This window comes from Eucyclogobius newberryi, unplaced genomic scaffold (genome assembly GCF_026437365.1).
Source record: "Eucyclogobius newberryi isolate DKJ021-1_F unplaced genomic scaffold, fEucNew1.0.hap1 SCAF_20, whole genome shotgun sequence".
Classification (NCBI taxonomy): domain Eukaryota; kingdom Metazoa; phylum Chordata; class Actinopteri; order Gobiiformes; family Gobiidae; genus Eucyclogobius; species Eucyclogobius newberryi.
The window spans coordinates 12,167,130-12,173,129 of NW_027315835.1; positions in this window are offsets into that span (position 1 = coordinate 12,167,130).

Sequence of the window (6,000 nt, forward strand, 5' to 3'; positions counted from 1 at the left end):
GGCGACGATGCGTTCCAGCGTTTTTGAGAGGAACGGCAGGTTGGAGATGGGGCGGTAGTTGGAGAGGTTGGCGGAGTCTAGGGTGGGTTTTTTGAGGATGGGGGTGATGGAGGCCAGTTTGTAGATGGAAGGAACATGGCCGAGGGATAAAGACTGGTTGAAGAGGGTGGTGAGATGGGGGATGAGAGCAGGGAGGCAGGCCTTGGTTAGATTCGTTGGGAGGGGGTCGAGAGAGCAGGTGGTGGTTTTGGAAGCGGTGATGAGGTCTATGATGTGAGAGGAGTTAACAGAGGAGAAGGTGGTGAGGGCAGGGAAGGGTGGGTGGTCAGGGAGAGGAGGGGGGGCAGGGGTGGGGGTGGTGATGGAGTTAATGGAGACGGCAGTCATGGAGCTGTTGATTTTGGAAATTTTGTCATTGAAGGCAAGGAGGAAAGAGTTGCAGAGGTCAGGGGAGGAGGGTGGAGTGATGTCCGGTGGCTGGAGCAGCTTGTTGACGGTGGAGAACAGGGTGAGAGGGCTCCGGTGGGAGCTGTTGATGAGGGTGGAGAGGTGGGCAGATTTGGCGGCTTGGAGAGCGTCACGGTAGGAGGAGATGTGTAATTTGAAAGCTTCGGCGTGGACGGTGAGGCGGGTTCTTTTGAGGAGTCGTTCGAGTTGGCGGCCAGTCTGCTTCATGGTGCGGAGTTCAGGGGTGTACCAGGGGGCGGGGTTGATGTATGAGACGGAGGAGGTTTTCCAGGGGGCTAGGGAGTCAAGGGAGTCGGAGAGGGTGGTGTTGAGCATGACAGCATAGTCGTCGGGGGAAGAGGGGGGGGAGTCAGGGGGGAAAGCAGAGGATATGAGCTGGGAGAGCGTGAGGGGGTTGACTGACTTGATATTGCGGTAGGTGATGGTGCGTTTTTTTGGGTTGTGGGGCGAGGGTAGGGGGGCGGAGAAAAGGATGCAGAGATGATCAGAGAGTGGGAAGGGGAGGGGGTGGGGCTTAGATATGGGTAGGAGAGAGGAACAGACTAAGTCCAGAGTGTGGCCTTTGGTATGGGTGGGGAAGTCAATATGTTGGGTGAGATGGAAGCAGTCCAGGAGAGAGAGGAAGTCGGATGTCAGTGGGGCGTTGGGGCAGTCAATGTGGATGTTGAAGTCACCAGTGAGTAGGAGGCGGGCAGAGAGAGAGGATGCGATGGTGAGGAGTTCAGACAATTCGGTGAGGAAAGAGGGGTGGGGCTTTGGGTGACGATAGATCAGGATAGCGGTGATAGAGTTGGGGAGGGAGAAGGCGAGGTATTCAAATGATGAGATGGATGGAAGGTTGAGGTTCAGTTCAGTGATGGATGTAGATTTTTTATGAATAACAGCAAGACCTCCCCCACGCCCGGAGAGGCGGGGTTTGGCAGTGTAAGTGTAGTTGGAGGGAGTGGCTTGGTTGAGAGCATAGAAGTCCAGGGGCTGTTGCCATGTTTCACAGAGGAGAAGCAGATCAATGTTATTGTCCAGTAGCAGTTCAGATATAACAGGTGATTTGTTGGAGAGGGAGCGGCAGTTCAGCAGTGCAAGGGAGATGGATGGGGGCGCGGAGATGGATGGGGGCGCAGGGGTGGGGGGGCGGAGGTTGCTGAGATTGGCAGTGCGGCAGGTGGGGGTGACAGGGGGGCGAAAACTAGTCCAGAGTGAGGGGATAGGTGAGCCGTCGTTGGAGTGTTGGTTATGGGAGAGACCAGAGCCCCTGTGAATGTAGCGGGGCCGGCGAAGGATCCCAGCTGAGCTAGCTGCAGAGGCAGCAGCAGCTGGGAGACGGTGGTTATGGTTGAGGAGGTGAAGGTCAGCAGCGGTGTAGGTGAGTAGGCGAGAAGTTGGTGGAGCGGTGGCCTGGAGGCGTGGGAGTGATAGTCCGAGGAGGAGATGGAACGTAGCAGCAGATGAGAGTAATCCAGTTAGAATGTTGGCGGTGGCTAGAGGCTGGTTAACTAGAAGCTGGTGGGCAGAGAGTTGTGAAAAAGCAGCAGTGGACCGGGTGTTGAAGCTGGTGGAGTGAGTGGCGTTGGTTGCCCCAGACCTTGTCTGCACGGCAGGGAGGCCCCGCGATACCATGACGGACCTCCGCAGGTGTTAAGCCAGCTGTTAGCTGGCGGCTAGGGCAGTAGATAGTCCAGGAGTGAGGGAGGAGATGAGCGATGGACGGTGCAGTAATGTCCGATGAAGTTAAGGAACAGGGATGTAGACAGAAGACAACACAGAGACGCGGGAACAAAACAAAACAATGGAAACGACTAACAAAACAAAGACGTTGGGACAGAAGCGGCAGTCCACATACCAGACGCCGGCGTTGCTCTAGCCCAATCAAGACGCATTTGAGTCCAGTTTTGTGACCAGATCGCCCCCGTCTGTGGAGCGGGGAAAGCAGAGAAACGGGGCTGTACCTTGGTTGTATGGGGCTGCTTTTCTCCGGGTGGAGCCGGTGCCCCGCTCTCCGTGTCTGCTCCTGTGGCGGGCTGGGGCCACACCTTCGCCCAGGTACAGACCTCCGGGGCGGCGGGTGCGGGAGCGCGGAGCCGGTGTTCGGGCGTGGAAACGCCGGTGCAGCGGAGGAGAAGCGGCGCCGCTCGCTCGTGGTGCGTGCGGCTCGTGGTGGTGCGTGCCGCTCGTGGTGGAGCCGGTGATCGGACACGGAAACGCCGGTGCAGCGGAGGAGAAGCGGCGCCGCTCGCTCGTGGTGCGTGCGGCTCGTGGTGGTGCGTCTATAGACCACTCCTGGAAGCTATAGACCACTCCTGGACGCTATAGACCTCTCCTGGAAGCTATAGACCACTCCTGGAAGCTATAGACCTCTCCTGGAAGCTATAGACCACTCCTGGAAGCTATAGACCACTCCTGGACGCTATAGACCACTCCTGGATGCCATAGACCATTTCTGGATGCTATAGACCACTCCTGGACGCTATAGACCACTCCTGGACGCTATAGACCACTCTTGGATGCCATAGACCATTTCTGGATGCTATATACCACTCCTGGATGCTATAGACCTCTTCTGGAAGCTATAGACCTCTCCTGGAAGCTATAGACCACTCCTGGAAGCTATAGACCTCTCCTGGAAGCCATAGACCATTTCTGGATGCGATAGACCGCTCCTGGACGCCATAGACCATTTCTGGACGAATGAGGGATTACACAGATTAGTTTGGCGCAGTAAACTTTATTATCCCACTTGAGGGAGATTCATAGGGAGATTCATTCCATCCTTCAATGCCACAACCCGCCAGGAGCAGTGGGGACCTCCACATCTTGAGCCAGGCTTGGACAGGAGGATTTTACCTATGATGCATGTTTTGGGTTGATGGAGAAACCGGAGTGCTTGGAGGAAACCCACCCAGACTCAGGAAGAGACATGGAAACTCGGCACGGAAAGGCCCAGGGCTTGTTGCTGTGAAGCCAGAGTGCCACTCGGCCGTCATTCTGTTCGTCTGTTATGGTCTTTGTTTTTTGTCAATCATGTCTTGATAGTGCAAGTGTAATATACACAAAAAGCAAACTTAATTGGTTAAGTTTGCTCAATTATCATACTCCACATGCGGATCGTTTTGCTTGTCAAAGAAAAATACGTCAGAGGATCCAATTGAACCCAACCAGAACAAAATTCACTCTTACCCAAATGCACCGGGCTCTCCAGGCAAACAGCCCCTTATTTGAGTCAAAAGTGTATTGTGAATGCACTTTTAAATATATTTAGAATTGTTATGACATTACTGAATTCTCCTCTGGCACACAAAAAAACAAATAAATAAAATCCTATCACTTAAACAGCCACCAAACCAACCAACTTTGAGATTAAATTGTATATCAAGACGTATTTTCAAACGTACGCTCTCATTACGTCAGAGATTAACGCTACCTTAAACGATAATGATTGTAAATGGTGTCATAAGTCATAGGATCCACACGCTAACACAAGTTCATGTTCAATCCATTTTGCAATCATGTGAAAATCCACAAAACATCTGGAAGAACAATGAGAAACGCATTACCAAATATTTGCAAATTGTGTTTGATTCAGCCGGTCTGCAGATGATTTTAATAATTACAGATGCAGCTACACAATGGCTCCGAGCTCCAGAGAAAATATACAGCTCTCGGTTCTGTCTGTGGACTGTGGTCGGGCCGAAACCCAGAGAGTCCCTACCTGTGCCAGTCCAACACGGTCTGGGGTTCGTTTCGAACAAATAATCTGTCAAATGAACAGGAAGCGGGTCGGGTCAGAAAACAAGATCTTTATCCATCTCCAGTGGTCTGTCCGTCTCTCAGCCGCCCTGCTCCGCGAGTCTGGCTGTGGCCGTCTGTAGCGTGACTCCGTGTTTAGAGCTGTTTGTGTGTCTTTGTGTTAGACCGCGAGCACATCTGCCAACCTGGACAACATCTGGTGTGCGGAGTATTGATCCATCCTCTGGCCACTGCGGATAGTCCCTCTTTCAAATTGTAATTCCACTTTATGCTCCTTGTGGGTGTGCTGCAAAAGAACATTTTAAATTTGAGCTTGGGATCGGACACTAAAAAAGCGAATGTTGTTGACAAAATCGCCCACGTTTGGCAGAGGAACGTGCTTGACGAGAAATAGAAAGTAAGTGAAAATGTGGTGGCACATCATGATACACTGCTTTATCACACTGTAGTATCAGGTAATTGTTTTGTTTTTTCAGTATTTTTTCTTTGTAAGTATTTTTTTCTTTGATGATAATGGAAGAATAAATAGACTAACATCAGATTCATTTTCTAATTTGGACATGGAGATGCTGTATGATTTACCAGAATTTCACTAGTTAATATCAACCGCTGATTATAGTCGATCTAAAACACCGAAATAAGCATTAAAGGAGACAGAAAGTAAAATCCAGCATATGTTATAATGGTGATTCCTCATCATTAGCTTATACGTTTGTGTTTTTGCTTGATTCACGCTTGTTTGAGTAACCCTATATTGTCCTGCTTTTGGAACTTAAGCGTATTCACCTGCCCCCTATCCCCGCCCACTTCTCTGCATTGACGTGATAATTCAATAATAATAATAGTATGGTTAAAAATGTCACACAGCCATTTTCAACACATAAAACAAAAAGTACCATATTTTTTTCATAGTTTGGCCTGGGTGCAACTTATACTTATATTTCTACTTATATACTTATACTTATAAGTCGCTCCAAAGTATGTGTATATATGATATTATTTGTTATTTTACCACTTGTAACTTTATTTCATACTCCAGTGCAACTTATATATGTTTTTTTCTTGTCTATTATGCATTTTTTGGCTGGTGCGACTTATACTCCGGAAAATACGGGTACATGAAATTCTTCTGTTTGCAGTGAAAAACAACTGTCAATATCAGTTTTGTTGATGGGCTTGTTTCTATACCAACTAAATGTAACATTATCATCTATCTACTGGAAAAAAACACATAATACATCTTCACAATCGAGGTTGCAGTCAGTGATAATGTGATCGTTCTATTATCGCAAACATAGCCTTTGCAAACACGCGCTAAAGCCAACAAAACTCTCTAAGTACAGGACTAATTACCTAATGACAACATGCAGTTATTAACCCTTTGGCACGGCTCTTGTGTTTGTGTTGGTGCGTGAGTGAGTGCTTTCTCCGCCTCTGGCCTGGCGTGTGTTCCCCTCCCCACACGCTCACTGTCTTTCATCACAAACCCACTCGCTCCTCATCTACAGTTACGCAGCCGCAGCGTCCCGGGCCGCCGTCTGAGGGAGCACGTGGGTGGATGATTTCTAACACATGGGGAGCCTTGGGGAGCCCACGCAGCGCTGGAACAATGGAGGAGCTGTCAGTGCTGAGGCGGGAGAGAGGGAGAGCGGGAGGGATGATGTCAGAATCCCTCACACCCACCCACGCTCCGCCGGCCTTCATCTGCTGGCTCCGCTCCAAAGGGAAGCAATATGAACTTGTGCGTGCACGCAAACGGGAGCCGCGACATGAATTAAGTCAGGTTCA